Source organism: Sturnus vulgaris, unplaced genomic scaffold, assembly GCF_052056855.1.
Source record: "Sturnus vulgaris isolate bStuVul1 unplaced genomic scaffold, bStuVul1.hap1 Scaffold_195, whole genome shotgun sequence".
NCBI lineage: Eukaryota > Metazoa > Chordata > Aves > Passeriformes > Sturnidae > Sturnus > Sturnus vulgaris.
In genome coordinates, this window is record NW_028276170.1 from 7874506 (window position 1) to 7883608 (window position 9103).

Below are 9103 nucleotides of genomic sequence, written 5' to 3' on the forward strand. Positions count from 1 at the left end.
TTCAGGTCTGGCCAGCTGGAATAGACCTCTTCAATTGTCTGCAAACAGTCCTGATCAGGCACATCGTCAGTTAAGGTGGAGGACAAACATGGCAGGCTTAACAACAGAAGTTGTTCCCAAGGTAACACCATCCTGCTCTAATAACAGCGATTGGTATTTAAGCATCCTATTCCCGGCCAGCCAATGTCCCCCCTTTAGTTTGTGTACAGCTGCTGTGGCATGGGGTGCATACACTACAATGTGTCACCCAAGTGAAACACTTAGTCTTAGAGAAATTAGGATTAGTTAAAAGTTAGTTATTTACTAGAGTTTATTAAACGGCGCTGAATAAACATAGGCCTTGCTGAAAATAATTAAGAGTTAGAAGTTAGAAGAAACTGGCCTTCAGATGGTTATCTGAAACTTAAATAATTTATTGACTGTCATTTTATGTTTGCTCGGCTGTGCTTGCAACGGGAACAGATGAAACTAGTAAGTAGTTTCAATTGCAAGCAGAAACTTATTCAAAGTCATGAAGGGAGGGAAAATTTGAGTTCTCCCAGAAGCCATTTGTATTGTCGTCGATAGAAACGGTCGAGAGTTCAGGGCGAGGAAGACTCGCCTTTCTTCCTCTTTTTAAGACCCCTCCCCACAAAAACGACCCCAGACTTAATTCAAGAAGCCAACCACGCATGCTTAATAGCGATTCAAGCTAATTACCACAGGAAGCGGGGGGATGGGAGAGGCTGGTATTATGAATTTGTTTGATGCTTTTGTCAATAAATCGACTCTGTGATCACCTGTAATTTTGCAGCGTGTATTGGAGGGTTACCTCAGGCTGCTGCCCAGCACTGAATAAACATACACTTTCTAACTTTAAATTGCTAAAGAGTCTTTTGTCCGTCACAGTTGGGTATCAGTAATAGGCCAATACTCTTATTTTGGTAAATCATTTGGTGACCGCGGCAGGACTCTCTTCTCTCTGGCCGAGGGCCAGCGAGGTTCGGGATCCCTCTTGGGCGCCCACCTGGGATCTTCCTAGGAAGAGAGCTCCTTTTCCTCGCTGGCGCCCCGGGGGAAAGAACGAGATCTGCCGGAGATACGGACAAAAAAGGTATGGTTAAAAATTAAAGATAACCACTTTTAAGAAAGGCAAACTGATAAGATGCTGCGAGACGTCAAGCGCGCAGTGAAAAAGCCTGAAGTGGATTTGTTTGTAAGTTTCCGTGGAATTTGGCAGTGGTTTGTGTTCCGGGTGAGATCAGTAACAGCCCCAGGAACTCTTGTCCCGAAGCGGGGCCGGTGGCGGCCGCCGGGAGCGGAGCTCGCCCGGCAGCGTGGGCAGAGCTGGGGCAGGGCAATAACAGCGTTCATGGCAGGGCTGTGGTACGGGAGCTGTGGTGGCTCCAGTTCTATCTGTGGTTTAAAAGCAGCGTGGTGGGCTTTTAGCTTGAGGGATCCGTCACGAGTGGTGGTGTGTGGGTGACTCCATTTTTGGGTTGCAGAATATGGTGATCACAGTCTGTGTGCTCCAGATGTGCGTGTGTTCTTGAGCGTGTGGATGGAACTTGTTTTGTGTGCTTAGACTGTGGGTTAGCGGTGTGCTGTATGTACTTTGGTTTGTGTGGTTTTGGGAGCATGTTCGCAAAGTAGTGTATGTGTTTTGAATTTATGTATGTGTAGGTTGTGGAAGAATTTTGAGATTTGCGGCTGATTAGCAGAAGAGATACACCCGGGAGGGCGGAGGAACCCAAAGCACTTGTATTACACTTGAATCGCGGGGGCTGGGCTGTGTGTGAGCTTTGGCTGTGTGTGTGTGAGTTTTGGCTGTGTGTGTGTGTGAGCTTTGGCTGTGTGTGTGTGAGCTTTGGCTGTGTGTGTGAGCTTTGGCTGTGTGTGTGTGAGCTTTGGCTGTGTGTGTGTGAGCTTTGGCTGGTGTGTGTGAGCTTTGGCTGTGTGTGTGTGCAAGCAGTGAGATTGTGAACGGTGTATTACCGGGTGAGAGCGGCAGTTTTGTGTTTAAGCTGTTTGTTTTGTGTTTAAAGGAAGCGAGCAATGTGGGTGCGGTTTGAAATTACATCCTGCACACTCCGGAGTAACCCCGGTACCCGGTACTGCGGGTTTGCAGCTTTGAGCAAGATTTCTCGGTTTCCGTCCAACCCCGAAGTTTTAATTGCGGCTGTTTTAACTGCGAGAAAATATAGTTAGTTGTTTGTGAGGCTTTAAAATCACCATTGTGTGGGGCACTATTCTGACAATTGTTGTTGGTCCCTAGGTGCGGAGGGGAGAGGCAGCGACGTGAGTTCAGAGCTACCCTCCCCCCGCAGAGGAATTGTGCCTTGGCCGAAGTTTGCCGGATTTTCGGCGTGGCTTTGTGAATATTCAGCCCAAGGTACAACGAGAGAGGTTTGGTTTGCCAGCGAACTGTGATCAGAAATTTGAAGGGGGAGAAAACGAATTTTTGTTTTGAATTTTGCCATTTTGTAAAAGTGTTGTGAGTGAAGTGTTTGGAAGTGTTTGGTTGTGATACATTAATTCCTTTAGAGGTGAATAAAAAGGAACTTTTTTTTTTTAGTTGTGTAGTGCGCGTTGTGAGTATTTTAGAAAGATATCGCCATTTTGTGTGGAAAGGTTTCATTCTTTAGGCAACACAGCCATCTTGTGTCAAAGATTATAATTGCAGAGCTTAAGTGATTTGGTTCGCTGCTTTCACTGTTAACCCTTTTCCTTCAGTTGCTTTTATCTTTTCCCTTTCTCTCCTGCTGGTAAAATTATATGCCTAGGAATAGAAGGTTCAGGGAGGGGGATCCCAGGCCAAAGGAACTTCCCTGTCCAAGGGGGAGCTGTGACTGTAACCCGTGGGTTGTGTTTCGTTGTGTAATTTGTCGACAACTGTGGGTCTGGCAAGTATACAAGTAGAGGATACCTAGAAATGGAATTTGCGATCTTTGTCACAGAAAGGACTAAAAGGCTACCCAGATAGTTATATGGATTTTATTGGTCACTGGTCAGGAGGCACACGGTAGCAATAGAATATTTGAGCTGTTAGAAAACGGGATTTCAGGAACCCCACAGAAACCAGCACAGATCCTTAGGGGTGAGTGTGCTCAGTGTACCTTTGTACCTGATTATCACCAGGTGAAGCTTCGGAGTTGGGACAAGATTAAAAGGCGTTGAGAGAGGAGGAACTCTCAGCATGGGGGCGAGTGAGAGCAGAGAGATTCCTAAAGACAGCCCCTTGGGATGTATTTTGACACGTTGGAAAGAGCTGGTGGGCCATGTTGGTACAGAAACCAAGAGAGAGCTTGTTAAGCTGTGCCCGCAGTGGTGGCCACTTTATAGACTTGAGGAGGGGTGAAATGGCCACCAGCCGGGATGCGTGACTATGAAACTGTTACAGCTAATGCTTTTACTTAGGCGTGAACAAAAATTGCAGGAGGTTATTATCCTGAAGTTTTCCACCCTTTGGAATCACTACAAGTGGCAAAGGGATTGTGGGATTAGGCCACCATCTGACCCTTTAGTGTTGCCTCTGGAAAAAGATAATAAAGCTAACGGGGGAAAATCCAAGCGACGTTGCAGTAAGTGTTCAATAAACCAAAGATGCACACATCCTGACAAGATATATAGTATGGAAGCTCAGGAAAAAGAAAAAGAAGAATTGCTTAAAACACCCTCTAAAAGGCAGGAAAGGGGAGGGAGCCTCTATCCCCACTTCGTCCCTTGCATCATCTTCCCTCGGGAGAACAGGAATTAAAGCAGGATTTCCCCCCAATTCCCAAAGCATGAGAGCCAACCTGACTGTACCCACCGTCACCCCCAGTGACAGTGAGGAGGAAGGGCCCTCCCCACAGGGTCCCACAGCATCAAGGACCTGAAAACAAATTAGAGAGACTCCTCTGAGGGAGACAGTAACCTCTGAGGGAACAACAGTGCCAGTTAAAGTTCCCTTTTCTGCATTGGATCTGGATTCCTGGGAAAAGATTGCTAAGAGTTATCAGAGCGATCCAATGAGTGGTGCTAAGAGAATGAAGTTTATGGTTAGACAGCAAAGGCCTGGTTGGACTGACCTCCAGCTACTGCTTGATTCTTTAACAGACTCAGAGAAGCAGTTGGCTTTGAAGGTGGCTGAGGATCTGGCCGAGGATGATTGCAGAACAACACAGGAGGATGTTAAGGATTTATTTCCCCTTCAGGATCCAGGCTGGAACCCTAATAGGCCAGAGGAATCAGCACAGCTAACAAAATACCAGGAATTGATAGTGAAGGGGCTGGAAAGAGCAATTCCTAGAACCATAAACTGGTCAGCCCTGTATGCTATTAAACAGGGTCCCTTCTGAATTTCTAGACCAGTTGTGAGAGGCAATGCACCGACACACCACCCTGGATCCTGAATCCACTGACGGAACACAACAGTTGGTAAACTTGTTTTTAGGGCAATCTACAAGTGACATCAGGCTCCAGAAGATCTGGGGCCCAACGAGCTGGGGCTTAGAGACTTTGCTGGACGAGGATGAAGAGTTTTCAGCAATCAGGAACAGGGGTGTAAACCAGGGATGAAGAAATAAATATCAATAATACAGGAAGATGTAAAAGGGAAACATGAGCAAGGTGCCCCAAAACAAGGACCACCTCGACCAGGAAAAAAAACATTTTGCTAGAAATTTGGACACTGGAAAAACCAGTGTCCAGAACTAGGAAGGGGTGACAAACAGAGAAGAGGTGACCGAAAAAGGGGTGGTGGCTCAGGTAAAGGAGGATTGAAGGGGACCGGAGGGCCCTACCCTAGAGGGGGAATTCATTGATTTTTGTACTTGCCTAAAGCTCCATCTGCACTTTAGGGCAGGGATCTGCTAGAGCAGTTGGAAGCAAAAATAATATTTAAAGATGGGAAAATTAGTTTGGAGGTAGAAGATCAACAATACGTGGAATTGTTAAACTTAATGCTAGTAACCAGAGAAATTGAAGCTGAAAATGAAGAAGGAATTTATTAAGAAAATAACAGATCTGGTGTTCCCTGGAGTGTGGGCCTCTAAAATACCAGGGAGGGCAAAGAATGCTTTACCAGTGCAAATCAGGCTCAAAGAGGGAAAACATTTGGTAAGAGTCAAACAATGTCCCTTGAAAAAGGAAGGCAAAGAAGGAATCAGTCTAATCATCGAGAACTTTTTGCAAATAGGACTATTAAAAGAGTGTCAATCTGATTTTAATACTCCTATTTTGCCCATGAAAAAGCCTGATGGATCATATAGGTTAGTACAAGATTTAAGGGCTGTTAATAAGAAAAGATTTATATCCAGTGGTTGCCAACGCTTACACCTTGTTAACTCATTTAACACCTGAACTAACCTGGTTTATCCTTTTAGATTTGAAGGATGCTTTCTTTTGCCTCCCTCTCCACAAAGCCAGCCAGAAAATTTTTGCATTTGAATTGGAGAATTCCAAAACTGGACATAAAACTCAGCTCACATGGTGTGTACCACCCCAGGGGTTCAAGAACTCCTCCACCATATTTGGAGAGCAGCTGGCAATGGATTTGGAGTCTTGGGAACCCCCACCAGGAGAAGGACAGCTGCTTCAGTATGTGAAGCATATTGAATGTATGTGTCATCCAGTACGTGGATGAGCTCTCAATAGGCACCCAGACCCAGCAGGCATGTGTGGATTGCACAGTAAGCCTCCTAAACTTTTTGGGCCTGCAGGGGTATCAGGTATCCCAAAAGAAAGCCCAGGTGGTGAAGCAGACACTTATTTACCTGGGCTATGAAGTGAGTGCAGGAAAAAGGGCCTTGGGGCAAGACCATAAGGAAGCAATATGCCAAACCCTGAAACCCCAGACAGTGAAAGAACTGAGAACCTTTCTAGGCATGACAGGGTGGTGCAGACTGTGGATTTATAACTATGGACTGTTAGTTAAATCCCTGTGTGCCTTAATCAGGGAAGGGAGCAGGGATCTTCAGGGGACAACAGAAGCAACACGAGCCTTCAACCAGCTAAAGGGACTCATGTCAGCTCCAGCCCTGGGACTTCCAGACGTGAGTAAACCATTCTGTTTCCTCATGAAAAGCAGGGGATTGCTCTGGGAATACCAGCACAGGACCTGGGCCCGTACTGGAGGGCAGTCTCCTACCTCTGCAAACAGCAGGACACGGCAGCCAAGGGGTGGCCAGGGTGCCTCAGAGCTGTTGCTGCAGTAGCACTGAACACCCAAGAGTCACACAAATTCACCCTGGGCCAGAAGATGACTTTGTTAGTATCCCACACAGTGTCTGCAGTCCTGGAGGTGAAAGGGAGACATTGGCTTTCCCCACAGAGATTGCTGAAGTACCAGGCCATACTGGTAGAACAAGATGATATTGGAATTGTGGTAACTAATACTGTCAATCCAGCTTCTTTCCTCAGCAGGAGTATGGGAGAACCAGTGATCCATGACTGCCTGGAGACCATTGCAGACACCTACTGCACTCACCCGGATCTGCAGGACACCCCTCTCGAGGACGCTGAGACCTGGTTCAGTGATGGGAGCAGCTCCATCATCAGTGGAAAAAGACACGCTGGGTATGCAGTTACCACAAACAGGGAGGTAATAGAGTCTGGAACATTGCCAACAAACACCTGCACAAAAAGCTGAAATAATCACCTTAACCCGGGCCTTAGAGCTGGTGAAAGGAAAATAAATTAACATTTATACAGACTCAAGGTGTGCATTTGGGGTGGTTCATGCACACGGAGCTATTTAGAAAGAAAGAGGACTGCTGAACTCACAAGGAAAATATTAAACACGCACAAGAAGTACTAAAACTATGAGATGTAGTTCAGTTACCTGAAAAGGTAGCTATAATGCACATCAAGGCACACCAAAAAGTGAGCTCTGAATTGGAAGAAGGAAATGAGCTGGCGGACAGAAAGGCAAGAGAAGCAGCTAAAGGTGAGGTAATTACTAAAACAATTGAGGCAGCTTTAATTCCAGATGGGCAAATCTCTATTGAAGGTAAGCCAAGATACAATAAAAGGGACAAAAAGCTCATTAGGGAAAAAAATGAAAGTTATAATCAGGAGGGGTGGGCTATTCCAGAGGAAAAGGAAGGCTTGTGATCCCCTCTTACATGTTATAGTTATTAGTGAAAAAGGAACATGAGAAAACACATTGGGGAATTGATGCTCTGTGCAATTATTTGAAAAATTGAATCATCGCCAGAAACTTACAAAGCACAGTAATTCAGGCGACTCGCCAATGCAGCCTTGCCTCCAAAGTAATCCTAAAAATAAACCCAAACCAAAGCCTACACAAATTAGAAAAATTCTATAGACCTGGGCAGCAATGGCAAATAGATTTTTCAGAACTACCCAGGAGAGGGGGGTACTGATACCTGTTGTTATGAACAGATGCCTTTACAGGGTGGCCAGAAGCTTTTCCTACCAGAACTGCTAAAGCATGAAAAGTAAACAAAGCATTGTTATTAGTAAAATAATTTACTAAATTTGAAGAAGGAGTGGGGGATGAATGATGATTTTAAAAAGTTAAGATTTTTGCTAAGGATAAAAGTAGTTCCCATCAGCAAGATGTAAGTTGGGTAGGTAAATGCTAAGTTAACAATTACTGGATGCTTAGGCAAGAGCTAATTGGTATAATTATCTGCTATTATGAATTTATGTATAGAAGAACGTAAAATAATAAACCGTTAATCACAAAGCAAGAGGCCTTGGATTGTTCCAGAGGGTCACAGAGCCCTGATGAAGACTCTCCTGACTTCATCCTTCGAGACCACTGACCCATTTCGAGAGCACCGACCCAATTCAAGAGAAGAACTGCGCACGTGTGAAGGACGAATGGGCTCATTTTAATATGGGATGGGGATGGGAGGTGCTGGGGTTATGCACATGTATTGTATGTAAGATCTTGGGCAATAAATAGAGGGCAAAGAACCTTGTTCGGGGCGGTCACGCCTTTGGGAGGTGACTCCCGTGCCGGTGAATAAACACACCACTTTGTAACTTTAATTAGTTAGAGGGTCTCTCTCCGTGATTATTCCGGTTTTTAAGGATTCAGGCCCCGGCTCAGGGGGTATCACAGCCCCCCCGTTCCCCGCTGTGGCGCTTTCCCACCCCCCTTTCGGGTGGCTGCAGCCCCCGCTGCTCAGCGCCGCCGGCTCAGGCTCCCGTTCTCCCCGCGGGGCCCGGAGCTCTCCCCCCGCCGTCTGCTGCCCGACTTGGGAGCTGCCTCTGCACTGCAGCCACAGGCGGCTCTGCGCTCATTTCGTCCTAAATCATTTTCCGGTGATGATTATCCACTTCTTCACTGATTTGAGGCTTATCAGCTGTTGCAGACGCTGGGATGATGGTACAATGTTGTAGTGATTGGTAATCCTGTAATTTCACATGTGTTATTAATTATATCTGTTATCAGAAATGTTTTATATTGTTGTATCTGAATTATTCCCGATTGCTGTAAGTTTTTGGTTTTACTATATATATTGTTTTGTTTTGATGTTCCCTTCATGTTCAGTGCAAGAGTCACGCATGCTGTTTTTAAAACAAAGAAGGGGAAATTAACTCCTAAGGAAATATGAATAGTGCAATATTTATACAAAAAAAAAAGAAAATATTTTTAGGTAAACCTCATTAATTGAATTTACAAAGACTAATTAAGTCATTAACTTAAGGAGAAGGTATGCATGTGTTTTTATCATCAACAAGTTCAAAGTAGTCACCTGTTCATTCAGCCAAACATCAGTTGCCTCCAAGAAAATGAAGCCCAGTGAGAAGAAAAAGAACCTAATCACCATGCAGCCTTCGTGGCCAGAACAAAACCAGAAGTAGGACTGCCAAGACATGGCTGTGTCTGGAAATTTACAGGCAAATTGCCAACAAAAGCCTTGTGTCAACATCATGGTATAGTGTTCCTACTAACCTTCCTCAGTTATTCCCTGTTCCAGGATCCAAGAGCACATTCAGTGATGTCAAAGATCAACATTTCCAGCTAATGGACTATTTGGACTTTAAAACAATGGTCATTTATTCCCATTTCCCTAGGACACACTGGACATTATTCTTTTGTTTTCTCATGCTGTGAAACCCTGGGTCAATTACATGATAGAATTGGCTAAGTTTTGTTGATTGTAAT

General features: G+C 45.1%; 1 long non-coding RNA gene across 3 annotated transcripts; it reads left to right on the plus strand.

Moving 5' to 3' along the window:
• Positions 1 to 1131: 1131 nt before the first annotated feature.
• Positions 1132 to 8706, plus strand: LOC148218049 (uncharacterized). 3 transcript variants are annotated; one of them, XR_015800618.1, is made up of 4 exons: positions 1132 to 1195; positions 2255 to 2371; positions 4078 to 6014; positions 6369 to 8706. It is a non-coding gene; the product is annotated as an uncharacterized LOC148218049 (long non-coding RNA). The 3 variants fall into 3 exon arrangements; XR_015800617.1 differs by having other exon boundaries at positions 6382 to 8706; XR_015800619.1 differs by having other exon boundaries at positions 6385 to 8706.
• Positions 8707 to 9103: the final 397 nt, after the last annotated feature.